Source organism: Mustelus asterias, unplaced genomic scaffold (genome assembly GCF_964213995.1).
Source record: "Mustelus asterias unplaced genomic scaffold, sMusAst1.hap1.1 HAP1_SCAFFOLD_124, whole genome shotgun sequence".
In the NCBI taxonomy this organism is placed as follows: Eukaryota; Metazoa; Chordata; class Chondrichthyes; order Carcharhiniformes; family Triakidae; genus Mustelus; species Mustelus asterias.
The window spans coordinates 312,008-339,937 of NW_027590162.1; the positions used below are offsets into that span (position 1 = coordinate 312,008).

The 27,930-nt window shown below is 46.8% G+C and overlaps 1 long non-coding RNA gene and 2 other non-coding genes across 4 annotated transcripts; 2 read left to right on the forward strand and 1 right to left on the reverse strand.

Moving 5' to 3' along the window:
* Positions 1 to 1,054: 1,054 nt before the first annotated feature.
* Positions 1,055 to 1,126, forward strand: trnag-ucc (transfer RNA glycine (anticodon UCC)). The gene has a single exon. It is a non-coding gene; the product is annotated as a tRNA-Gly (tRNA).
* A 330-nt stretch (positions 1,127 to 1,456) lies between these two features.
* On the forward strand, positions 1,457 to 1,538 carry trnas-uga (transfer RNA serine (anticodon UGA)). The gene has a single exon. It is a non-coding gene; the product is annotated as a tRNA-Ser (tRNA).
* A 4,243-nt stretch (positions 1,539 to 5,781) lies between these two features.
* LOC144484723 (uncharacterized) lies at positions 5,782 to 27,402 on the reverse strand. 2 transcript variants are annotated; one of them, XR_013496107.1, is made up of 3 exons: positions 27,075 to 27,402; positions 26,506 to 26,666; positions 5,782 to 6,470 (listed from the first exon to the last, which is right to left on the reverse strand). It is a non-coding gene; the product is annotated as an uncharacterized LOC144484723 (long non-coding RNA). The 2 variants fall into 2 exon arrangements; XR_013496106.1 differs by having other exon boundaries at positions 27,237 to 27,396.
* Positions 27,403 to 27,930: the final 528 nt, after the last annotated feature.

Below are 27,930 nucleotides of genomic sequence, written 5' to 3' on the forward strand. Positions count from 1 at the left end.
CCTTTCATACACTCTCTCTTACGCAATATTCACATCTACACATTCACGGGACAAAACTTTCACCAAATGTAAGGTCCCAGGACGGAATTTCTCCTCCTTCCGGCCTTTGCTCCGGATTCCAGGGGGTGAGTTAGTTTTTCACCTCAGTAACTGTTAAACACTCTGAGGCCCGCTCCCCACAGATTGTCTTTGAATTCATTCATGGAATGTGGGCGTCGCTGTCTGGGTCAGCATTTATTGCCCATCCCTAATTGCCCTTGGGAAGGTGGTGATGAGCTGCCTTCTGGAACCGCTGCAGTCCATGTGGTGTAGGACCACATCTGTTAACCAGATTCCGTGGCCAGAGCCAATCATATCTGTTTTTTCCCCCCAGTTATTACTGTGATTGCAGAGATCACTGTGTTTGTTTACGATGAAAATACAAATTATCTGCTCTTGGAGTCTCTGGATTTCCTGTTTTATTTGTTTCTCCTGCACTGACAGGTAACAATAAACCACAACCTCAACAACCAGTGACTGCCAGTTAAATAATCATCCCCCACTCGCTGATAATGGAGTTTCTGACAGTGGCAGACAGTTCCTGACCATCCTCCGATTGGACCTGGAGGGAACCAGATTCATTGTCAGAGCTGGACTTTCTCACTGAGGGAGTGGCACAGTCAGGTGAACGATGGAGGTGGAGTGGTGACTGGGAGAGCGTTTGACCAAACGTCAGTTCCTGACCATCACAGTGGTGATTTATTTAATTCGCTATCGCATGTCACAACAGTAGGTGGGCACTCCGAAAATAAAATTCACTGAAGATTTCTAATGGAAAATCAAGCTTCAATTTGCTTTCAGTTGTTTAAATGAAAGGACAGGCCTCAAAATTAAACAATGAGTTCCCAGTCAGAAACAACAGTAAAAAGATAAATTGAACTGTCCAGAAAAACGAGACAAGCCAAGTTCAGTTTCCAAACTGTGCTATGGACACACCTGGTGCGGAATGAAATCAGCAACTCAGGTAGTTCCGTAATTACAACTGATTAAAATAACGATTCCTTGAGTAGAGTGAGCGATGGTGGTATAGTGGTGAGCATAGCTGCCTTCCAAGCAGTTGACCCGGGTTCGATTCCCGGCCATCGCATCCATAATTTGTTTTAGAACCTTATCCGCGAATATTATTTTAAACCGAGTGGACAAAAACAGGGCGAACGCAACATTTGACAATAGTGAATTAAAATAGACCTATCAGTTTTTATTTTTTTCTATTCGGACGTAATTCGTTTCTCATGAAAAAATATTGAAATAGGAAAACAAATCTCTGACATCAAATGAGTTCTCCGTTCGTGACAAAGATACAAAGTAACGGTAGAGGAACACATTTCAGCTCACACACTGTGCTCTGCACAATCCCGGTACTTGATAGAAGTTAATATGAACATTACTGAGGTTACATTATTTACAGAAATGCGCAGCTGTGATGGCCGAGTGGTTAAGGCGTTGGACTTGAAATCCAATGGGGTCTCGCCGCGCAGGTTCGAGCCCTGCTCGCAGCGGTTATGATTGTGAAGTGTTTACTTCCGCTATTTCAGACAACCAAAAAACCTGCTGATTTTTTGGTATGAAGTATTTCGATCGCCATCATGCTTTCAGCTGCATGGTTCCGGGCCGGGTGCAGGAAGGTGAGCTTGGAAAGGGGGGCCTCGGACTGGCATGGACAAGATCGGCCGAATGGGTTCCGAGTCAGAGAGGTTTACAGCGTAGAAACAGGCCCTTCGGCCCAACTTGTCCATGCCGCCCTTTTTTTAAACCACTAAGCTAATCCCATTTGCCTGCATTTGGCCCACATCCCTGCGTTTGGCCCATATCCCTCTACACCCATCTTACCCATGTAACTGTCGAAATGCATTTTAAAAGACAAAATTGTACCCACCTACTACCTCTGGCAGCTTGTTCCAGACACTCACCACCCTCTGTGTAAAAAAAATGTCATGATGTGGAGATGCCGGCGTTGGACTGGGGTAAACACAGTAAGAAGTTTAACAACAGCAGGTTAAAGTCCAACAGGTTTATTTGGTAGCAAAAGCCACACATGTGGCTTTTGTCCCTCTGGACACTTTTGTATCTCTCCCCTCTCACCTTAAACCTGTGCACTCGAGCTTTCGACTCCCCAACCTTTGGGAAAAGATATTAACTATTCTAGCTGATCTGTGTCCCTCATTATTTTATAGATCTCTATAAGATCACCCCTCAGCCTCCTACGTCCAGAGAAAAAGATCCCAGTCTATCCAGCCTCGCCTTAAAACTCAAACCATCAAGTCCCGGTAGCATCCTAGTAAATCTTTTCTGCATGCTCTCTCGTTTAATGATATCCTTTCTATAATAGTGACTAGGACTGTACACAGTATTCCAAGTGTGGCCTTACCAGTGACTTGTATGACTTCAACAGGACGTCCCAACTCCTGTATTCAATGTTCTGACCGATGAAACCAAGCATGCCAAATGCCTTCTTCACCACTCTGTCCACCTGTGACTCCACTTTCAATGAGCTTTGAACATGTACCCCGAGATCTCTTTGTTCTGCATCTCTCCCCAATGCTCTGCCATTAACTTGGTAAGTCTGCCCTGGTTCAATCTACCAAAATGCATCACCTTGCATTTGTCTGAATTAAACTCCGTCTGTCATTCGGCAGCCCACTGGCCCAATTGATCAAGATCCCTTTACAATTGGAGATAACTTTCCTCACTGTCCACGATGCCACCAATCTTGGTGTCATCTGCACACTTACTAACCATGCCTCCTATATTCTCATCCAAATCATTAAAATAAATGACAAATAACAGTGGACCCAGCACTGATCCCTGAGGCACACCCCTCGGGACTCCAGTTTGAAAAACAACCCACTACAACCACCCTCTGGCTTCTGTCAAGAAGCCAATTTTGTATTCATTAAGATACCTCACCCTGGATCCCGTGAGATTTAACCTTATGCAACAACCTATCTTGCGGTACCTTGTTAAGGTACCCTTTGTTTCCCAAATGTATCAGTTAAGTGGATTAGCAGGATAAATATGTGGGGTGACTGAGACAGGTTCTGGGTGGGATGGTGTCTCAGAGTCGGTGCAGACTCAATGGGCCAAATGGCCTCCATCTGCGCTGGAGGGATTCTATTGCAGTTCAGGCTGAGATAGACACATTTTGGTTTCTTTGGGAATCAAGGGAGTGAGGAGTAAACTGGAGTTGAACCCAAGATCTGAAACTCTATCAGAAGCTGGTATGCCCACATCTGGAGACTGCACCCATACTTTGGAACCCACACTTTCAAAGAGATATTCTTTGAAAATTTGAAATATTTTGAAGTATTTTGAATATTTTTGGGGCATATTTTGGGGCGGCACGGTAGCACAGTGGTTAGCACTGCTGCTTCACAGCTCCAGGGTCCCGGGTTCGATTCCCGGCTTGGGTCACTGTCTGTGTGGAGTTTGTACATTCTCCTCGTGTCTGCGTGGGTTTCCTCCGGGTGCTCCGGTTTCCTCCCACAGTCCAAAGATGTGTGGGTTAGGTTGATTGGCCAGGTTAAAAAAATTGCCCCTTAGAGTCCTGGGATGCGTAGGTTAGAGGGATTAGCGGGTAGAATATGTGGGGGTAGGGCCTGGGTGGGATTGTGGTCGGTGCAGACTCGATGGGCCGAATGGCCTCCTTCTGCACTGTAGGGTTTCTATGATTCTATGATATTCAGCTAATAGAGAGAGTGCAAAGATATGTAACCAGGAAAATGGAAGGCATGAGGGGAATACCCGATTAAGGATTCTTGAATTGCAATCTTTAGAGAAGGCTGATTTATGGTTTAGTTCAATATTATAAATTGATACATGGCCTTATTACCCAAGCTTCAAAAGATCTTTATTCGCATCTACTGTATTTTGGGTGGGCATCAGTATAAAGTACAGAAATTTGGTTCATGCGATGATATTCACAATTTGTTTTCCCTACATAGAATTGTTGATATTTCAAATGCTTTACCTGATTTTGATGGTGAATACTGAAAATGTAGTGACTTTTGGAAAACTTGTCAGAAATATGTATGATTTCTATCTTTGTATTGTCTGATGCTGTTGCTGTTGTTTTAATGCTGTGCCTCGCACTGTATGGCAATAAAGACACATAACTCATCATTGTATTGAATCATACAATCCCTACAGTGCAGAATGAGGCCATTCAACCCATCAAGCCCTATTCCCGTCACCGCACATATTTACCCTGCTAATCCCCTGACACTAAGAGTCAATTTAGCATGGCCAATCAACCTAACCCCCACAGACAAGGGGAGAATGTGCAAACCCCACACAGTGAACTGGGACTGCAATTGAACCCAGTTCCCTGATGCTGTGAGGCAGCAGTGCTATCCACTGTGCCATCATGCTGCCCTCGAATGGAGGAACATTATTGATGAGCCATGTGGCCAATGTCTGCTCTTATTTCCTGTGTTCTTGTGACTGGAAGAGACGGATCCATGGATACTGAGGGAAATAGGGTGGAAATTGCAGAGGCATTGGCCAAAAGTTTCCTATACTTGCTAGTTATATGTGTGGTGCCAGAGGACTGGAGAATTGCAAATGGTAAACACACTTTTTCAGAAAAGGCTGTGAGGATAAGCCAACTCAATCCAATCAGTTTCACCTCAGCAATGTGGGATATTCTCCAAACAATAACTGCAGATAAAATTAACACTCACTTGTGCTAATGTGCATTAATTAAGGAAAACACATACATAATTATTAAAGGGGAATCATATTTAACTTGCTCGAGATTTTCATGAGGGTAACAGAAAAGGTTGATGAGGGTAATGTGGTTAATGTGAACATGGACTGGCAAAAAGCATTTTATAAATAAAGGGGCACACAGCAACCTTGTGGTAACATTTGGAGCTGATAGAATAAAAGGGACAGCAGCAACATGGATAGGAATCTGACAGAGTGACAGGAAACACAGTGGGAAGTATTTTTATTTGGATTGGAGGTTGGTTAAAGTGGGATTCCAGGAGAGTTGGTGTTAGGAATTCTGCTCTTCCTGATACATATTAGAGACATCGGCAATGCTGTACAGAACACACATTCAAACTGTGGTAATTACACAATACATGACAGCATTGTGAACAGTGAGGAGGTAGTGTTGAAGCTCACAGTTTCTTAGACAGCTCGTGGATTGGCCAAACAAGACCAATTTAAAGCAGAGAAGTGTGAAATGATTTATTTCAGTGGGAAGAAAAGGGAGAGACAAGAGAAAAGAAATGGTACAATTGTAAAGACATGCAGGAACAAGGGACCTGTGGTCAAATGTGACACTAATAATTGCTGTTTAGGTGGCAGGTTGAGAGTGTGGTTACTCAGGCATTTGGGATTGTGAGCTTTATACGTCGGGGCATAGTGAACAAGAGGAAGCAAGTTGTGGGAAACCTGTATCAAACCCTGGTTTGGCCTCAATTGGAGTATTGCACTCTGATCTGGACAGCAGTGTTTAGAAAGGGTGTGAATGCATTAGCGAGGGTGTAATAAATCTCTGGGCGTGAGTCCAGGGATGAGGAAGTTCAGTTACATCGGTAGATTGGAGAATTTGGGTCTTTAGTGAAGAGAAGATTGAGAGGAGATTTGATAGAGGTGTTCAGAATTGTGGGGGGAATTGGAAGGAGCTGATAGGGAGAAGCTGTCATGTCCCAGTCTTCCTCTGTCAGGAAGTATTCCCCAAACTGAATGAACAGGGCATTGTTCCCAGTTACACTTCTCCAGCAATGCTAAAAATTCTGAGTATTTGCTTTAATGTGAAACATTTATGATAATTATACAAACACAATAAGTTATTTAGAGTAAAGAAGAAACATTAAAAGTGAAAATACATGTTGACGTCCCTCTGCTGGGCTTTTAGTCTTTCCGGCATGGGCCAGTGGTCTGATTAATCCGATGGTGCTTTTCCCAGTCGCCTGCGTAACGTGGCTCGAATCCCAGACTTCTAGTTTTTGAACTGCACAACGGAGCATTTAAGAAAGTATTGGGGCTGAATGGCCTCGTCTGTGCTCTCGGTCTCCTTCCACCTGGTGAGCTGATCTGACATCCAACCCAGAGTGGAGTCGCTGCACATATTGCCTTAAAAATGGTCTCTAAGATAACGGAGTGACTGTGAATCTCGTCACCACTTCCATCCTGACTAATTTCCTCCACTTCGAACCATCCAACAATGTCAGAAGGAGTGAGAACTGGAGTAGGAGACTCCATCAATGAATGAGGTCCCATTTTGACCACTCGAGAATCCGGCCTTGCTCACTCCATCTCTGTTCTCCAGCAGCGGTGACATTCCAGGGTCTTGGCTACTCTGAATGGCCTGTTCGAGGATCGCCTTGCTCCAAAGCAGCTGAATTTTGATGTTTGTCAGCAAGTTGTTGAGATTTGGCTCCTCTTCACCTCCAACTTCAGACCAATCGGGGCTTCCAGGGCTGGTTGAGCAGAAACAACAATAATTGAGGATTTTGCAGTGTTGTTATATTCGAGCAGATTTCCACATGGGGCATTTCATTAAACACCGGCTTTTTCACTTCATTAACAACTGTCGGAATGGCAATGCAATGTATTGGCCCATTTATCCTCACATAGGATTTCGCATGTCATGTTGAAGTTGCACAAGACATTGGTAAGGCCACACTAGGAATACCGTGTGCAGTTCTGGTCACTCTATTATAGAAAGAATATTATTAAATTTGAAAGAGTGCAAAAAAGATTTACTAGGATGCTACCGGGACTTGATGGTTTGAGTTATGAGAGGCTGAATAGACTGGGACTTTTTCCCTGGAGTGCAGGAGGCTTAGGGATTATCTTATAGAGATCTATAAAATAATGAGGGCTATAGATCAGCTCGAAAGTCAATGTCTTTTCTCAAAGATCGGGGAGTTTAAAAGTGGAGGGCATAGATTTAAGGTGAGAGGGGAGAAACACAAAAGGGTCCAGAGGGGCAATTTTTGCACAGACGGTGGTGAGTGTCTGGAACGAGCTGCCAGAGGTAGTAGTCGAGGTGGTTACAATTTTGCCTTTTAAAAAGCATTTAGATAGTTACATGGGTAAGATTGGTATGGATGAGTATGGGGCAAAGGCAGGCACCTGGACGAGTGTAATGGCAAAATCTGGGCAGCATGGATGAGTTGGGCTGAAGGGCCTGTTTCCAGCTGTAAATCTCTGTCACTCTATGACTCTAGTCCCAATAGGAAATGATGCAGGTTGTCACCGTCAATGCTGTAAGTGGGAGGCGGACAATGCTCACTCACAGCATCTGTATTCCTTATGAACAGCTGGCAGGTCGACCACCAAACCGATGGTAAACATTCTGCCAACATCCAGTGAAACTGGGTAACTATGGTAACGGGTCAGTACATTGACAACACAGGACTCTGTGACAATAGCTTCATTCCCAAAAGGGTGATGTCACCAGGATCCACAATTCCCCCAGTTTGGAGATTCCTGTCAGGAAGCAAGGAGCAAAGTGTAAGACACCAGAGAAAAGACAAGAGATCTTTATTTCTATCGAACCAATCATTATCTCAGGAGTTCCCAAATGAATGACTTCTTTAAGAGGTCAGAGAGTCATCGAATTTTGCATCACAGAAAGAGGCCATTCAGCCCCTCGTGTATGCACCGGCCATCAGCACCGATCTATTCTCATCCCATTTTTCAGCGCGTATTCACATATACGACCTGGATGAGGGAACCAAATGTAACATTTCCACGTTTGCTGACAACACAAAACTGGGCAGAATTGTGAGGAGGATGCAAGGAGGTTTCAAGGTGATTTGGACAACTTGAGTGAGTGAACAAACACATGGCAGATGCAGCACAACGCGGCTAAATGTGAAGTTATACACTTTGGTGTGAAAAACAGAAAGGAAAGGATGAGATGAGATCTGATTAAAACATATAAAATTCTAACAGGCTGGACAGACTACATGCAGGAAGGATGTTTTCCGTGGTTGGGGAACCAGCAACATTTACCAAGAAGTGGAAAGCGGAAGATCACCTCCAGTGAAAAACAGGAGTTAGAGCATCCGGTCGAGGCGGCTGAGGGACTTCACTGGTGCATTCTGGGAGAAGTCGGCCCAGCAACATTTACCAAGAAGTGAGAAGCTGAAGATCTGGTGTCAAGGAGCGGTAAACCCGAAACACTACATTAGTGTTTCCCTTGCTCCCTCCTCTAACCAAAAAAAAAGGCCACCGTGGGAAGGTAAAAGTGAAGGTAAGAGTTTTATAAATTTTCTCAAATAATTTAATTGGTGCTCGAAATGTCGGTTGGTGGGGTTAAGTGTTGCACTTCTGGGATGTGGGAGATCCGGGGCTTTCAGCATCTCAAATTGGGCGGGGATCCTGGATTCAGGATTCAATCCTGGACCGGGGAGCGGCGCGGGCTTGGAGGGCCGAAGGGCCTGTTCCTGTGCTGTATTGTTCTTTGTTCTATCTCGGACAACTATGTCTGCAGGAAGTGCACCCAACTGCAGCTCCTTTCAGACCGCATGGATAGGTTGGAGCAGCAGTTGGATGCCCTTAGGAGCAGGAAGGAGGCGGAAAGCATCATAGATAGGAGATTTAGAGACGTGGTCACACCCAAGGTGCAGGCAGATGGATGGGTGACCGCCAGAAGGGGCAGGCAGTCAGTGCAGGAATCCCCTGTGGTCATCCCCCTCTCTAACAAGTATACCGTTTTGGATACTGTTGGGGGAGATGGGCTATCAGGGAATAACAGCAGCAGCAGCCAAAGCAGTGGCACCATGGCTGGCTCTGTTGTTAAGCAGGGAGGGACAAAGAGCACTAGAACAATAGTTATAGGGGATTCTATAGTTAGGGGTGTAGATAGGCGTTTCTGTGGACGTGAAAGAGATCCAGGATGGTATGTTGCCTCCCTGGTGCCAGGGTCCAGGATGTCACTAAACAGACAGAAAGCATTCTGAAGGGAGAGGGTGAACAGCCAGAGGTCGTGGTACATATTGGTACTAACGACATAGGTAGGAGGAGTGATGAGGTCCTGCAGCAGCAGTTTAGGGAGTTAGGTAGAAAGTTAAAAAGCAGGATCTCAAGGGTTGTAATCACAGGATTACTCCCTGTGCCACATGCCAGTGAGGCTAGGGATAGAAAGATAGTGCAGCTCAACATGTGGCTAAACAGCTGGTGCAGGAGGGAGGGTTTCAGATATCTGGACGATTGGAGTCTCTTTCGGGGCAGATGGGACCTGTACAAGAAGGACGGGTTGCATCTAAACTGGGAGGGCATAAATATTCTGGCCGGGAGGTTTGCTAATGTCACATGGAAGGATTTAAACTAGTTTAGCAGGGGGGTGGGAACCAAAGCAAAGGTGAATTAGCTGAAGGAGAACCGGAGAGTCGGGCCAGTAAGACCCAGAGAAACAGCAGGCAGGGTGGGGTTTATAATCAAAGAGGATCTGGTGGACTGAAGTGCATCTGTTTCAATGCGAGAGGTGTAACAGGTAAGGCAGATGAACTTAGAGCTTGGATTAGTACTAGGAAATACGATGTTGTTGCCATTACAGAGACTTGGTTAAGGGAAGGACAGGATTGGCAGCTTAACATTCCAGGATACAGATGTTTCAGGCAGGATAGAGGGGGATGTAAAAGGGGTGGGGGAGTTGCACTACTGGTTAAGGAGAATATGATGTGGAGATGCCGGCGTTGGACTGGGATAAATATAGTAAGAAGTCCCACAACACCAGGTTAAAGTCTAACAGGTTTATTTGGTAGCACAAGCCACTAGGTTCGGAGCGCTGCCCCTTCATTAAGGAGAATCCCAAGGCATTTTATACATACGTTAGGAGCAAGAGGGTTGTCAGAGAAAGAGTCGGACCTCTCAAGAACAAAGGAGGGGAATTATGCTCAAAACCCAAGGAAGTAGGTGAGATCCGAAATGAATACTTTGCATCAGTATTCACAAAGAAGAGGGACATGTTGATTGGTAGTGTCTCAGAGGGATGTGTAGACCCGTTAGAACAAATCGCAATTACAAGGGAGGAAGTGTTAGGTGTTTTAGGAAGCATAAAGGTAGACAAATCCCCAGGGCCAGATGGCACCTGTCCCAGATTATTGAGAGAGACAAGAGGTGAAATTGCTGGGCCTCTAACAGAAATCTTTGTTTCTTCATTGGACACAGCTGAGGTCCCAGAGGATTGGAGGATAGCAAATGTGGTCCCGTTATTTAAGAAGGGTAGCAAGGATAACCCGGGAATTATAGGCCAGTGAGCTTGACGTCCGTGGTAGGGAAATTGTTGGAGAATATTCTTAGAGATAGGATCTATGCACATTTAGAACTGAATAGTCGCATTAGCGATAGACAACATGGTTTTGTACGAGGGAGGGCATGCATCACAAATTTGGTTGAGTTTTTTGAGGTGGTGACAAAAATGATTGACAAGGGAAGGGCCGTGGATGTCGTCTACATGGAATTTAGTAAAGCATTTGACACGGTCCCTCATGGCAGACTGGTGCAAAAGATTAAATCTCACAGGATCAAAGGTGAACTAGCGAGATGGGTACAGAACTGGCTTGGCCATAGAAGACAGAGGGTAGCAGTGGGGGGTTCTTTTTCTGATTGGAGGTTTGTGACTAGTGGTGTTCTACAGGGCTCTGTACTGGGACCTCTGCTGTTTGTGATATACATATAAATGATTTATAAGAAGATGTAGCTGGTCTGATTAGTAACTTTGCAGACGACACAAAGATTGCTGGAGTTGCGGATAGTGATGAACATTGCCAGAGAATACAGCAGGATATAGATAGGCTGGAAAATTGGGCGGAGAAATGGCAGATGGAACTTTATCCAGATAAATGCTAAATGATGCATTTTGGTAGATCTAATAGAAATCATAGAAGAAATCATAGAAACCCTACAGTGCAGAAGGAGGCCATTTGGCCCATCGAGTCTGCACCGACCACAATCCCACCCAGGCCCTACCCCCACATATTTTACCCGCTAATCCCTCTAACCTACGCATCCTAGGACTCTAAGGGGCAATTTTTTTTTTAACCTGGCCAATCAACCTAACCCGCACATCTTTGGACTGTGGGAGGAAACCGGAGTACCCGGAGGAAACCCACGCAGACACGAGGAGAATGTGCAAACTCCACACAGACAGTGACCCGAGCCGGGAATCGAACCCGGGACCCTGGAGCTGTGAAGCAGCAGTGCTAACCACTGTGCTACCGTGCCGCCCAATGCAGGGGGGAGCTATACAATAAATGGCAGAACCATCAGGTGTATAGACACACAGAGGGATCTGGGTGTGCAAGTCCACAGATCCTTAAAGGAGGCAGCACAGGTGGAAAAGGTGGTGAAGAAGGCATATGGCATGCTTGCCTTTATTGGACGGGGCATAGAGTATAAAAGTTGGCATATGATGTTGCAGTTATATAGAATGTTGCTTCGGCCACATTTGGAATACTGCGTCCAGTTCTGGTCGCCACACTACCAGAAGGACGTGGAGGCTTTGGAGAGAGTGCAGAAAAGGTTTACCAGGATGTTGCCTGGTATGGAGGGTATTAGCTATGAGGTGAGATTCAGTAAACTAAGGTTGTTCTCCCTGGAAAGACGGAGGGTGAGGGGCGACCTAATAGAAGTTTATAAAATTATGAAGGACATGGATAGGGTGAACAGTTGGAAGCTTTTTCCCAGGTCAGAAATGACAAACACAAGGGGTCACAAGTTCAAGGGGGGCAAGGTTCAATACAGATATGCGGGGGACATATTTTACACAGAGGGTGGTGGGGGCCTGGAATGCACTACCAAGCAACATGGTTGAGGCAGACACGCGAGGATCATTTAAGACTTATCTAGATAGCCACATGAACAGACTGGGAATAGAGGGATACAAACGGATGGTCTAGTTAGGAACACATGATCGGTGCAGGTTTGGAGGGCCGAAGGGCCTGTTGCTGTGCTGTGTTGTTCTTTGTTCATCAGGTGAGTATGAGGAGAATATCGCAGCTGTACTCCGGGAGGTCACCTCAGAGGGCTCATACAGCGAGGCAATATGGGTAGAGCTCAGGAATAGGAAAGGTGTATTCATAATGTTGGGGGTTTACTATTGGCCACCCAACGCCAGCGGGAGATAGAAGAACAGAGATGTCGGCAGATTTTGGAAAGGTGTAAAAGTAACAGGGTTGTTGTGGTGGGAGATTTTAACTTCCCATATATTGATTGGGACTCACAATGCTAGGTGCGTGGATGGGGCAGAGCTTGTGAGGAGCATCCAGGAGGGCTTCTTGAAACAATATGTAGATAGTCCAACTAGGGAAGTGGCCATACTGGACCTGGTATTGAGGAATGAGCCCAGCCAGGTGGTTGATGTTTCAGTAGGGGAGGAGTTCGGGAACAGTGACCACAATTCAGTCAGCTTTAAGGTACTGATGGATAAAGATAAGTGTAGTCCTCAAGTTAAGATGCTAAATTGGGGGAAGGCTAATTACAACAATATTAGGCAGGAACTGAAGAATGTAGATTGGGGGCAGATGTTTGAAGGCAAATCAACATCTGGCATGTGGGAGGCTTTCAAATGCAAGTTGATAGGGATTCAGGACCGGCACATTCCTGTAAGGATGAAGGATAAGTATGGCAAGTTTTGGGAACCTTGGATAACGAGAGATATTGTGAGCCTAGTCAAAGAGAAAAAGGAAGCATTTGTCAAAGCTAGGAGGCCGGGAACACACGAAGCAAGTGTGGAATACAAGGAAAGTAGAAAGAAACTGAAGCAAGGAGTAAGGAGGGCTAAAAGGGGTCACGTAATAGCATTGGCCAGCAGGATTAAGGAAAATCCCAAGGCTTTTTATACATATGTAAAGAGCAAGAAGGTAGCCAGGGAGAGGGTGGGCCCACTCAAGGACAAGGGAGGGAATCTATGCGTGGAGCCAGAGCAAATGGGTGAGGTATTCAATGAGTACGTTGCGTCAGTATTCACCAAAGATAAGGACTTGGTGGATGATGAGTCTGGGAAAGGATGTGTCGATAGTTTGAGCCATGTTGATATCAAAAAGGAGGAAGTATTCAGGTTCTTGAGAAACATTAAGGTAGACAAGTCCCTAGGGCCTGATGGGATATACCCCAGAATACTGAGAGAGGCAAGGGAGGAAATTGCTGGGTACTTGAGGGAAATCTTTGTATCCTCACTGGCTACAGGGGACGTCATGATGTGGAGATGCCGGCGTTGGACTGGGGTAAACACAGTAAGAGTTTTAACAACACCAGGTGAAAGTCCAACAGGTTTATTTGGTTGCAAATACCATTAGCTTTCAGAGCGCTGCTCCTTTGTCGGATGGAGTGGAAATCTGCTCTCAAACAGTGCTCTCAAAATGGATTTCCATTTGTTTGAGAGCAGATTTCCACTCCATCTGACGAAGGAGCAGTGCTCCGAAAGCTAATGGTATTTGCTACCAAATAAACCTGTTGGACTTTAACCTGGTGCTGTTAAAACTCTTACAGGGGAGGTCCCAGAGGATTGGAGAACAGCCAAGGTTGTTCCTTTATTTTAGAAGTGTAGCAAGAATAATCCAGGTAATTACAGGCCGGTGAGCCTGACATCAGTGGTAGGGAAATTATTGGAGAGGATTCTTCGAGACAGGATTTATTCCCACTTGGAAATAAGTGGACGTATTAGTGAGAGGCAGCATGGTTTTGTGAAGGGGAGGTTGTGTCTCACGAACTTGATCGAGTTTTTCGAGGAAGTAACAAAGATGATTGATCAGGGTAGGGCAGTGGATGTTGTATACATGGACTTCAGCAAGGCCTTTGACAAGGTCCCTCATGGCAGACTGGTGCAGAAGGTGAAGTTGCATGGGATCAGATGTGAGCTGGCTACGTGGATACAAAACTGGCTTGGTCACAGAAAACAGAGGGTAGCAGTGGAATGGTGTGTTTCTGAATGGAGGGCTGTGACAAGTGGCGTTCCTCAAGGATCAGTGCTGGGACTGTTGCTGTTTGTAATATATATAAATGATTTGGAGGAAAATGTAACTGGTTTGATTTGTACGTTTGCAGACGACACAAAGGTTGGTGGATTTCCGGATAGCGGTGAGGACCATCAGAGGATTCAGCAGGATGTAGATCAGTTGGAGACTTGGGCAGAGAGATGGCAGATGGAGTTTAATCCGGATAAATGTGAGGTAATGCATTTTGGAAGGTCTAATACAGTTAGGAAATATACAGTAAATGGCAGAACACTTAAGAGTACTGATAGGCAAAGAGATCTGGGTGTACAGGCATACAGGTCACTGAAAGTGGCAATGCAGGTGGAGAAGGTAGTCAAGGAGGCATACGGCATGCTTGCCTTCATCGGCCGGGGCATTGAGTTTAAAAATTGGCAAGCCATGTTGCAGCTTTATAGAACCTGAGTTAGGCCGCGCTTGGAATATAGTGTTCAATTCTGGTCGCCACACTACCAGAAGGATGTAGAGGCTTTGGAGAGGGTACAGAAAAGATTTACCAGGATGTTGCTTGGTATGGAGGGCATTAGCTATGAGGAGAGGTTGGAGAAACTTGGTTTGTTCTCACTGGAGCAACGGAGGTTGAGTGGCGACCTGATAGATGTCTACCAGATAATGAGAGGCATGGACAGAGTGGATAGTCAGAAGCTTTTTCCCAGGGTGGAAGAGTCAATTACTAGGGGGCACAGGTTGAAGGTGCCAGGGGCAAGGTTTAAAGAAGATGTACGAGGCAGATTTTTTACACAGAGTAGTGGGTGCCTGGAACTCGTTGCCAGGGGAGGTAGTGGAAGTGGATACGGTCGTGACTTTTAAGGGGCGTCTTGACAAATACATGAATAGGATGGGAATAGAGGGATATGGTCCCGGAAGGGTAGGGGGTTTTAGTTCAGTCGGGCAGCATGGTCGGTGCAGGCTTGGAGGGCTGAAGGGCCTGTTCCTGTGCAGTAATTTTCTTTGTTCTTTGAATGTTGAACAAGGGGGCTCAGTCTTAGGATACGGGGAACACCATTTAGGAATGAGATGAGGGGAAATTTCTTCACTCAGAGGGTGGTGAACCTATGGAATTCTCGGCCAAAGAAGCTGTGAAGACCAAGTCACTGCATAGGTTCAAGAAGGAGAGCGAGATTGTTTTTAGATTTTAATGGCATCAAGGGGTATTGGGAAAAACAGAATATGGAATTGAGATAGAGGATCAGCCATGATCACATTGAATGATGGAACAGACACGAAGGGTTGAATGGCCGACTCCTCTTCCCAGTTTCTGTTTTCAAGTTCTGATGAAAGGTCACAAACCTGAAAAACTAACTCTGTTTCTCTCTCGAAACAGATGCTGCCCAATCGGCTGAGCTTTCTTTTCTGCTTTTATTGCAGATTTCCAGTGTCCGAACAGAACCCAACCAGAGACAACACCTTCAGTAGAGAGGAACCAGTGAGTGCAGAACAGAACCCAGCCAGAGTCAGCACCTTCAGGAGAGAGGAACCAGTGAGTGTAGAACTGAACCCAACCAGAGACAGCACCTTCAGGAGAGAGGAACCAGTGAGTGCAGAACAGAACCCAGCCAGAGTCAGCACCTTCAGGAGAGAGGAACCAGTGAGTGTAGAACTGAACCCAACCAGAGACAGCACCTTCAGGAGAGAGGAACCAGTGAGTGTAGAACTGAACCCAGCCAGAGTCAGCACCTTCAAGGGATAGAGAGGTAACTAATCTAAACCCTGTATTCAAAAACAGAGGTAGAGAGGAAAGAGGGAACCAATGACCAGTCAGCCGAACGTCAGTCGTAGGGCAGCTGCTCGAGCCCATTACCAAGCGTTTGGAAAGCAGTGTTATGATCAGATAAAGTCAGCATGGATTTACAAAAGGGAAATCATGCTTGATAAAACTACTGGAATTCTTCGAGGATGTAACTGGTTGAGTTGACCAGGAAGAACCGGTGGATGTTGTTTCTTTAGAATTTCAGAAGACTTTCAACAGGGTCGCTCCTAATGTTTTTAATTGTTAAAGGTTACAGTTTGTTTGTTAGTAGGTTTACATTAACACTGCAATGAAGTTATTGTGAAAATCCCCTCATCGCCATACTCCGGCGGCTGTTCAGGTAGACTGAGGGAGAATTTAGCATGACCAATGCACCGAACCAGCACGTCTTTCAGACTGTGGGAGGAACTGAAGTACCCAGAGGAAACACACACAGACACGGAGGGAACGTGCAGACTCCACACAGACAGTGACCCAAGCCGGGAATCGAACCTGGGTCCTTGGCGCTGTGAGACAGCAGTGGTAACCATTGTGCCGCCCCTCTACTATGTAAAGGTAAAGTACCCATGGGATTGTGGGTAGCGTCTTGAGATGGATAGAAAGCTGATTAACAGACAGGAAGTAAAAACATGGCATAAATGGATCTTTTTCCAATTGGAAGGCAGTGATTAGTGGAGGACCGCAGGGATCAGCGCGAGGACCCCAACTGTTCATATTATATATTAATGATTTGGACGTGGGAACTAAATGTATTATCTCCAAATATGGAGATGATACAATATTGGGTGGGAGGGTGAGCTGTGAGCAGCATGCAGAGATCCTTCAGCGCGATTTGGACAGGCTGAGTGCGTGGGCATCTGCATGGCAGATGTAGTATAATGTGGATAAATATGCAGTGACCACCTCATTATTCACTTCAGTAGCAAAAATAGGAAGGCAGATTATTATTTGAATGGGTGTAAATTGATGAAGGTGGATACTCAGCGAGACCTCGGTGTCCTTGTGCATCAGTCAGTACAATCAAGTCTTAATGCATAAGACTTTGGTTAGGCCACATTTGGAGTATTGTGTACAATTCTGGTCGCCACACTTCCAGAAGAATGTTGATACATTGGAAAGGGTGCAGAAGAGATTTTCCAGGATGTTGCCTGGTTTGGAGGATACAGACTATGAAGAAGGTTGAACAAACGTGGATTGTTTTCTTTGGAGCATCAGAGGACGAGGGGGGACCTGAGAGAGGTTTACAAGATTATGACAGGGTTGGATAGAGTGGATTGTCAGAGTCTTTTTCCCAGGGTCGAGCGGTCAATAACTCGAGACAAAGGTGAGAGGGAAAGTTTAAAAGAGATGTAAGGAGCAAGTTTTTCAGACAGAGAGTGGTGAATGCCCGGAACGTGCTGTCAGAGGAAGTAGTGGAAGCAGATTCTGTAACACGGGCAGCACGGTAGCACAGTGGTTAGCACTGCTGCTTCACAGCTCCAGGGTCCCGGGTTCGATTCCCAGCTCGGGTCACTGTCTGTGTGGAGTTTACACATTCTCCTCGTGTCTGCGTGGGTTTCCTCCGGGTGCTCCGGTTTCCTCCCACAGTCCAAAGATGTGCGGGTTAGGTTGATTGGCCAGGTTAAAAAAATTGCCCCTTAGAGTTCTGGGATGCGTAGGTTAGAGGGATTAGCGGGTAAAATATGTGGGGGTAGGGCCTGGGTGGGATTGTGGTCGGTGCAGACTCGATGGGCCGAATGGCCTCCTTCTGCACTGTAGGGTTTCTATGATTTCTATGATAGAACAACGTTCAAAAGGCATCTGGATAGATACATGAATCAGCAGGGAACAGAGGGATATGGACCACATCGAGGCAAGAAAATATTAGATTAGAGAGGTGTAATAAGTCTGCTGGAGGCAGAAGTTCCTTCATCAAAATGCCCTTATTTACACCTCTAACAGCAGTACACCGAGTGCTTACAGTTAGCAGTCTACCTCCGGGGGTGTTAGAGGAATTGACACTCCCAGTTAAGTACAAGGCAAAGACTCACTGATTGGCCCATCAATTGGATCCTTATTCAGGGAGTTCATTCTCCAATCGGCCAACCTCAATGGCCTGATTGAAGTCATTACAAGAGGCATCTGCGTCGGCACAGACTTGGTGGGTGAGAGGGCCTGTTCCTGTGCTGTACTCTTCTTTGTTCAGTCCCTGAAAGTAAGTGCATAGGTACAGAGACAAAAAGACGGCAAATGGTACGTTGGCCTTGAGAGGGAGAGGATTTGTGTCGAAGAATAGGGATGTTTTACTGCAGTTGTATAGGGCAATGATGAGGCCACACCTGGAGTATTGTGTGCAGTTTTGGTGTCCTTATCTGAGGCAGGATGTCCTTGCTACAGGGGGAGTGCAGCGAAGGTTCCCCAGGTTGCTTCCTGGGATGGCAAGTGTCATATGAAGAAAGATGAAGTTAGTTAGGATTATGTTCACTGGAGTTTAGAAGATTGAGAGGGGTCACATAGGAACTTATAAAATTCTAACAGGACTAGAAAGGGTAGATTCAGGAAGAATGTTACCGATATCCTTTGTGTAAGGATAAAGGGTAAATTTTTAAGACCGAGGTGAGGAGAAATTTCTCCACCAGAGAGTGGTGAATCTGTGGAAATCGCGAATGCAGAAAATAGTTGAGGCCAAAATGTGTGATGTCAAGAAGGAATTAAATGTAGCTCTTGGGGCTAAAGGGATTAATGGATATGGGTGGAAGGTGGGATCAGGAAAGAGAATTTGATCAGCGATGATCATAATGAATGGTAGAGCAGGCTCAATGGGCCGAATGGCCGACTCTTGCTTCTATTCACTGTTTAAAGAAAACAAAGAAAAGTGCAGCGCAAGAACAGACCCTTCGGCCCTCCAAGCCTGGACCGAAATGATGCCCGAACTAGACTTAAAAAACCTGACTTAGTCCGTATCTCTCTGTTCCCTCCCTATTCATGGACCAATCCAGATGTCTCTTACATGTTGTTCATGTGCCTGCTTCCACCACCTCCTGTGGCAGCATGTTCCAGGTATCCACCACTCCGCATGAAAATTCTCCCCCACACATCTCCCTTAAACTTTCCCCCTCCCACCTTGAACATGTGCCCCTTGTAATTGACACTTCCACCCTGGGAGAAAGCCTCTGATTATCCACCCTGTCTGTGCCTCTCACAATTTTGTACACCTCTATCAGGTCTCCCCTCAGCCTCTGTCTTTTCAGTCAAAACAATCCGCATTTATTCAACCTCTCCTCAGAGTCAACACCCTCAAGACCAGGCAACATTTTTCTATGTGTGAGAGAAAGGAACCAGAATTTGTGGAACGAGCATTAAAACGCGAGAAGTCCCGGGTTCAAATCCCGGACGAGCCCAGTAGGGTTTCTTTTGCTCATTGTTCCACTGGAGCAAGCAGAGAGGGAGTGATTTGTGGCAGGAGTGCTGGTGAGAGATTTATTTAATTATTTATTTTGTTAGTTAGTGTGTTTTTTGGCCTTTATTTTGAATACTATTTTTCTTTTCTTAATTTTAAACTGAAAATCGGAAGTGGGCTGCTAAGGAGTCTGGGAAGGGTTTTTTAAGCGCGCAAAGTACAAAAGGTAGGCTGCAGTATACAGCGGGCAGTGTCGGGAGCGGGCAGGGGAGATTGGGAAGCAGAGTGTGAGCTATAAGCGCTTTGGCTCACAGGGCTTCGGGGGACAGGGCGAGCAGGGGTGAGTTTTAATTCTTATTTACTTTTCTGAGTACCTTGGTATAAAGGGTCAAATATGAGTGTGAAGCCAGTGCGTTGTTCCCAGTGTCGGATTTGGGAGGTCCTGGAGGCACCTGGCCTCCCGGACATCCACATCTGTGAGGGGTGTGTCGAGCTGTGGTTCCTGAGGGACTGTGTTAAGGAGCTGGAACTGCAGCTCGAGGATCTTAGGCTGTTAAGGAAGAATGAGGAGGTGATAGACAAGAGCTATCATCAGGTGGTCACACCAGGGCCACGGGTGGAGGGCAAGTGGGTGACGGCCAGGAAGGGTAAAGCTCGGGTGATTGAGAGCACCCCGGTGGATGTGCCCCTACACAACAAGTACTCCTGCCTGAATACTGCTGGGGGGGACAGCCCGCCTGGGGGAAGCAGCAGTGGCCGTGTCTCCGGAGTGGAGTCCGGCCCTGTAACTCAGAGGGCTAAGGAAAAGAGGATGAAGGCAGTGTTAATCGGGGACTCAACAGTAAGGGGGTCAGACAGGCGTTTTTGCGGAGGCAGGCGGGAGTCTCGGATGGTGGTTTGCCTCCTGGGGCCGGGATCCAGGATGTCGCTGGTCGACTCCCAGAAATCCTGAGGGGGAAGGGAGAGGAGCCAGAGGTAGCGGTACATGTTGGTACCGCTGATGTGGGAAGGAAGGGGGAAGGGGGTCGTGAAAAGAGAGTATAGGGAATTAGGGAGACAGCTGAGAAGGAGGAAAGCAAAGGTAATAATCTCAGGATTGCTGCCTGTGCCACAGGAAGGTGAGGGCAGGAATGGAGTGAGGTGGAGGATGAATGTGTGGCTGAGGGACTGGTGCAGGGGGCAGGGATTCAGGTTCCTGGACCATTGGAACCTCTTTAGGGGCAGGTGTGACCTGTACACACAAAACGGGTGGCACTTGAATCCCAGGGGGACCAATATCCTGGTGGGAAGGTTGGCTAAGGCTACTGGGGAGAGTTTAAACTAGATAGGTTGGGGGGAGAGGATTGAGACAAGGTGACTGGGAGCGAGGAAGTTAGCTCGCAAACAGAGAAGGGTTATAGATGGTGCAAGAGGGAGGATGGACGGGGGATAGAGAAGGGGAGAGCTCAGACCAAAGGATTGAGTTGTGTTTACTTTAATGCCAGGAGTGTAGTGAATAAAGGGGATGAGCTCAGAGCGTGGATCGATGCCTGGAAGTGTGATGTGGAGGGCCATTACGGAGACTTGGATGTTTCGGGGACAGGACTGGATACTCCAGGTGCCGGGATTCAGATGTTTCAGGAAGGACAGGGAGGGAGGCAAGAGAGGGGGTGGAGTGGCACTGCTGATCAGGGATAGTGTCACAGCTGCAGAGAAGGCGTATGCTGTGGAGGGATTGTCTACAGAGTCTCTGTGGGTGGAGGTTCGGAGTGGGACGGGGTCGATCACTTTGCTGGGAGTTTTCTATAGGCCGCCCAATTGTAACAGGGAGGTGGAGGAGCCCGACAGGGAAACAGATCCTGGAGAGTTGCAACAATAGCAGAGTTGTTGTGATGGGAGACTTTAATTTCCCAAACATACATTGGAATATCCTGAGGGTAAGGGGATTGAATGGGGAAGAGTTCGTTAGGTGTGTTCAGGAGGGTTTCCTGACACAGCATGTGGACAATCCGACAAGAGGAGAGGCTGTACTTGATCTGATACTGACCAATGAACCTGGACAGGTGTCAGATCATAGAAATCATAGAAACCCTACAGTGCAGAAGGAGGCCATTCGGCCCATCGAGTCTGCACCGACCACAATCCCACCCAGGCGCTACCCCCACATATTTACCCACTAATCCCTCTAACCTACGCATCTCAGGACTCTAAGGGTCAATTTTTAACCTGGCCAATCAACCTAACCCGCACATCTTTGGACTGTGGGAGGAAACCGGAGCACCCGGAGGAAACCCACGCAGACACGAGGAGAATGTGTAAACTCCACACAGACAGTGACCCGAGCTGGGAATCGAACCCGGGACCCTGGAGCTGTGAAGCAGCAGTGCTAACCACTGTGCTACCGTGAGATCTGTCAGTGGGAGAGCATCTTGGGGATAGCGATTATAACTCTATCTCCTTTATGCTTGCATTGGAAAAAGAGAGGATCAGGCAAGCTAGGAAAGCGTTTATATGGAGTAAGGGGGAATATGAAGACATAAGGCAGCAAATACGTGGAGTAAATTGAAAGGAGGTATTCTCGGGGAAATGTACTGAAGAGAGGTGGCAGTTTTTCAAGGAATGTCTGTCTAGAGTTCTACAGGACAACGTTCCGAGCAGACAGGGAGGAGTTTGTAGGTTAAAGGAACCGTGGTGCACGAAAGCTGTGCGGGACCGAGTCGAGAAGAAAAGGAAAGCATACAAAAGGTTCAGAGAGCTTGGCGAAGATAGGGATTTAGAAGAGTATATGGCTTGTAGGAAGGGACTAAAGAAGGAAATTAGGAGAGCCAGAAGGGGTCACGAGAAGGCCTTGGCAGGTAGGATTAAGGAAAACCCTCAGGCGTTCTATAAATATGTGAAGAGTGAAAGGATGAGACGTGAAGGAATAGGGCCTATAAATGGTGAAGGTGGGAAAATCTGTACGGAACCAGTAGAAATGGGGGAGGTGCTTCCTGAGTATTTTGCATCGGTTCTCACAGAGGAGACGGACCTGGGTGGATGTACTGCGGGCTTGCGGTGGACTGAAAAGATTGAGTATGTGGGCTTTAACAAAAAGATTCTATGATCTATGATCTAAGGTTGTGCTGGAATCTTTGAATGGCATCAAGATAGTTAAGTCGCCGGGTCCGGATGGGATGTACCCCAGGTTACTGTGGGAGAAGAGGGAAGAGATTGCAGAGCCTTTGGCGATGATCTTTGCGTCGTCGATGGAGACGGGAGAGGTGCCGGAGGATTGCGGATGTGGTTCCTATTTTCAAGAAGAGGAATAGGGATAGCCCAGGAAATTACCGACCGGTGATTCTAACCTCAGTGGTTGGTAAGCTGATGGAGAAGATCCTGAGGGACAAGATTTATGAGCATTTAGAGAGGTTTAGTATGCTCAAGACTACTCAGCATGGCTTTGTCAAAGGCAGATCGTGCCTTACGAGCCTGGTGGAGTTCTTCAAAAATGTGACTAAACACATTGACGAAGGGAAAGCGGCAGATGTGGTTTATATGGATTTTAGCAAGGCGTTCGATAAGGTCCCCCATGCAAGGCTTCTAGAAAAAGTGAGAGGGCATGGCATCCAAGGAGCTGCTGCCCTGTGGATCCAGAACTGGCTTGTCCAAAGGAGGCAGAGAGTGTGTATAGATGGGTCTTTTTCTAAATGGAGGTCGGTCACCAGTGGTGTGCCCCAGGGATCTGTTCTGGGACCCTTGCTGTTTGTCATTTTCATAAATGACCTGGATGAGGAAGTGGAGGGATGGGTTGGTAAGTTTGCCGACGACACGAAGGTTGGTGGGGTTGTGGATAGTCTGGAGAGATGTCAGAAGTTACAGATGGACATTGATAGGATGCAAGACTGGGCGGACAAGTGGCAGATTGACTTCAACCCAGATAAATGCGTAGTGGTCCATTTTGGCAGGTCAAATGGGATGAAGGAGTACAATATAAAGGGAAAGACTCTTAGTACTGTAGAGGATCAGAAGGACCTTGGGGTCCGGGTCCATAGGGCTCTAAAATCAGCCCCGCAGGTGGAGGAGGTGGTTAAGAAGGCGTATGGTGTGCTGGCCTTTATCAATTGGGGGATTGAGTTTAGGAGTCCGGGGTTAATGATGCAGCTATATAAGACCCTCTTGGAGTACTGTGCTCAGTTCTGGTCGCCTCATTGCAGGAAGGATGTGGAAAAGATCGAAAGGGTGCAGAGGAGATTTACAAGGATGTTGCCTGGATTGAGTGGCATGCCTTATGAGGATAGGCTGAGGGAGCTCGGTCTTTTCTCCTTGGAGAGACGTAGGATGAGAGGAGACCTAACAGAGGTATATAAGATGTTGAGAGGCATAGATCGGGTGGACTCTCAGAGGCTTTTTCCCAGGGTGGAAATGGCTGCTACGAGAGGACACAGGTTTAAGGTACAGGGGAAATGTTCGGGGGAAGTTTTTCACACAGAGGGTGGTGGGCGAGTGGAATCGGCTGCCGTCAGTGGTGGTGGAGGCAAACTCAATAGGGTATTTTAAGAGACTCCTGGATGAGTACATGGGACTTAATAGGATGGAGGGTTATAGATAGGCCTAAAAGGTAGGGATATGTTCGACACAACTTGTGGGGCCGAAGGGCCTGTTTTGTGCTGTAGTTTTTCTATGTTTCTATGAACCCACCCAGAGACATCACCTTCAGGGGAGGAGCGAGAGGGACCAGTGAGTGTAGAACTGAACCCAGTCAGAGTCAGCACCTTCAGGGGAAATACATGAATGAGAATAGGTGGAGCAGATGACTGCATGGCTGGAGAGATTATATAGCAGGGAGGGTTTTAGATTCTTGGGGCATTGGGACCATCTCTGGCTGAGCTGGGACCTGTACAAGTTGGACAGATTACATCTGAACAGGAATGGGACCACCATCCTCACGGGGAGCTTTGTTCGTGCTGTTGGGATGGATTTAAACTAAATTGGCAAGGGATGGATCCTGACAGGTAGTGATAGAATCTTCAGGTTTGAAAAGTGGTCAGGGACAGGAGGGAGTGACTGCAGCTGAGGCAGATAAGGGGACTCAGAGGGCAACTATGGTAGCCTCTGCAACTGTCCAATAACTTTGAGCATCTTTCAGCTTTGGATGAGAGTGGGGGCTGCAGGGTGAATGAGCTGGCTGACCTTGGCACTGTGGTATAGGATGCCATTCAAGTGAGGGAAGCGCATTAGAATGAGTGGACACTATAGTGAGGGGAAGTGACACTGTTCTCTGCAGCAAGGAGCGAGAATCCAAGTGGCTGTGTTGCCTGCCTGGGATGGGTGGCAGGATTCAGGACAACTGCTCCTGGCTGGAGAGGAACTTGCAGTGGGAGGAGGAAAGTCCCTTTGCCGTGGTCCACATGGCAACCAATCATTCAGGTAGAATGAGGGAAGAGGTTCTGCATGGAGAGTTTGAGGAGCTCGGCACTAAATTAAACAACAGAACCTCTGAAGTTATAATCACTGGATAATTGCCTGCACCTTATGCAAATTGACAAAGGATACATCAAATTAGAGAGATGATTACGTGGTGGAAAGACTGATGTGGGAGAAGTGGGTTTCGGTTCGTGGGCACTGGTATCAATACTGGGGAAAGGGGGAGCTGTACAGTTGGGACGGCCTACATCTGAACCATGCTGGGGCCAGTGTTCTTGCAAACTGCATAATTAGGTAAGTGGAAAGAGCTTTAATCAAAAAGGGGCAAGGGGAATGGTGTGGTGGTTCTGGGGAGGGATATGTAGGCTAACTAAGCAAGAAGATATGGCAGCATTGCAAGACAGCTCTTTTGGTAATGAGGCCCAGAGTGTGACAGGAAGGGACACTGTGTACATACAGCAAAAGAAAATAGCTGAAAATAGAGGCAAAGAGAAGAAAAATGGGAAAAGGGCAAAATTAATGGCACTTTATGTAAATGAAAGTTGTAATTTGGCACAAATTGTACAGTGAACCAATAAACAAATGACACAAAATGAGCTAAAATCTTCTTGCCATGACAGAGATTACAAGAGGTCAAAGCTGGTGACAATATATTCAGAGACATGTGACTTTCTTTAAGGACAGGCAGGAAGGAAAGTGTGTTGGGGGAGCTTTGTTAATATGAGATGGAATAAGGACAACAGCAAGAAATGATCTTGGGTCAGAAAATGTAGAATCCATATGGGTGAAGGGGAAAAATAACAAGGGGAAGAAGACTCTGGTGGGAGTAGTCTATCGGCCCCTGGCAGTAGATATACTGTAGGGTGGGGAATGAATCAGGAGATAACGAGGATATGAAGGAAAAGGCAGTACATTAATCATGGCTGACTTTAATCTTCCTGTGGATTCAGACAATCAAGTTTGCAAAGGTAGCCATGAGGAAGAATTCAGAGTGCATTCGGCACAGTTTCCATGAAGAATATTTTGTGGATCCGAGCAGAAACCAGGCAAGTTTGAATATTGTAATGTGTAATGAGACAGCTTTCATAAAGAGTCAGAGTAAAAGCTCTGCTAGGAAACAGTGACCTTAACATGGTGGAGTTCAGCATTCAGTTCTGGAGTGCAAACTTACGTCAGAAGCAACTGTGCTCAACTTAAATATGGGTAATTACAAAAGAATGAGAACAGAGTTGGCTGGACTGCAAAAGATGATTAGCAGAAAAGACGATCGATCAGCAATGACATACGTTATGAAAATAGTTTTTGACTCACAACAAAGATATATACCAGTGATGAACAAGGATTCTGAAAGGGAATAAATCAACCATGGTTAACCGAGGAAGTTAAGATTGCATTAAACTGAAAGAAGAACATAGGATGTTTCATATATTCGTGATAAGACAGAGCATTGGGGAAGTTTCTAAAACCAACAAATGATGACCAGAAAAATACTAACGTGGGAGAAGATGAATGACAAACGTAAATGAACAAGTAATATAAAAAGAATCAGAAAGAGTTTCTTTAAATATATAACAAGGGTTATATATTTAAAGAGAGAGGCTAAAGTGAACATAAGCTCCTGAGAGATTGAGACTGGGAATTAAAAGTGGGGAACCATAAAGTGGCAGAGGAGTGAAATAAATAGTCTGTGTCAGGACGGCCGAGTAGTCGAAGCTGCTGCGTTCAGGTCACAGACTCCTCTAGAGGCCTGGTTTCAAAGACATCAGTCCTGACATTGATTAAGGGTGGCAGTGGCAGGAAATCATTGCAGGTGATATTTTGCATATCGCCAGAAAGAAAAGATCAGAACAGGGTAAATGCAGTCTTACCCAGCTAAACTATCCCTCCTTATCCTTCTCAACCTGTCCACACCTTTGACATGGTTGACTGCACTATCCTGCTCCAATACCTTCCCACTGTCAGGTCAGTGTGCACAGCAGATGAAGATGTTAATGTACCTGACATCCTGGGAAAACTAATGATGGATGAAGGGCTGGGCCTCAGTAAACAAGTGTAGAGAAGGCTGGAGTTCTCAATCATCTGCACCTCAAGCGGCAGCTCCTCCATCTCAATGTGTGTGGTGAGATCAGGCCATTCTGCTCAGTCAGGAACACCCAGACTGACGATAAGAGAGAGAGAGGCGTTAATTAGAACCAAACAAGAAGGGAGATTCAGTCAGAGGAACCAAGCCCCACCCCCAAAACAGAGCACAGGATGATCCCAGGATCTAACCGTGGCCTCTGCAAAGTGAGTTGCTCGAACCCGGAATGGCACTGAGCCCCACACATAGAGCACAGGAAGATCCCAGTCTCTGTGCTGATTGGCCTGACTCCAGGGAGTTTGCAGTACCACCACTGCTGAGACTGGGGAACTGCAGCGTGACATGTTTACACAGGAAGCTGCCATTGGAGACCCTGAGCTGCGGATTTCTAAAATCCTACAGTGTCGAAGGCAGTCATTCGGCCCATCGAGTCCGCACCAACCACAATCCCACCCAGGTCCTATCTCCATAACCCCATGCATTTACCCGAGCTGGTCTCCCGGACACTCAGGGGCAATTTAGCACGGCCAATCCACCGAACCCACACATCTTTGAACTGTGGGAGGAAACCGGAGGAAACCCACGGGGAGAACGTGCAGACTCCGCACAGTCAGTGACCCAAACCGTAATCGAACTAGGGTCCCTAACCACGGTGCCGCCCTATTCACAGCCGGGCAGGACGGGATTCCCGCTGCCGAAACCCTTCCCCCATCCGGAGCCCCGCCGCGGGCTCAGGATCCGGACCCGGGGACTGAAGCCACTGGCGGGACATTTGCTGCCGCTCCGCGCGGTGTCTGATGGGCCTGTGACCGGCAGCTGGGAAAACCAATCGGAAATTGCCGCATCGCGGTTATCCAATGGCCGCTCTGCGCCCACTGAGTGACAGCTACTTTGTCCAATCCGTGAGCTCCATAGTCAGAAGTTCGAGACCATTGAAAATGACGCTCCAATTGTACCCAATCACAGACCGCGTTGCTAACAACACACGCCCCCAATGTGATTGACATCTTCTCTCGCCAATCGTAACGCACTGTCCAATCGGAATGTGCCGCTCGTGCGCGACTCGTGCAGCGTCACTCCCAACCCAACGTCATTGCGTCATTCAATTCGATCCGGAGCTGAAACCAATGAGAAATCAAAGAACTTGTGGCCGAAATAATCCTTAAAGTGGAACCGCTCACAGAATTATGGTTGTCCAATTATAATTATTTGATGGCAGTTAAAGCGGCAAAAGGACTGCGGAAAGTCAGAGGATGCAAAAGCTGAACCCCGCGGGAAAGGAAGGAGGAAATAAATGAAGGGAACAGGTGACAAAAAAGAACTGGGAGGAAGGCAAGCAAGA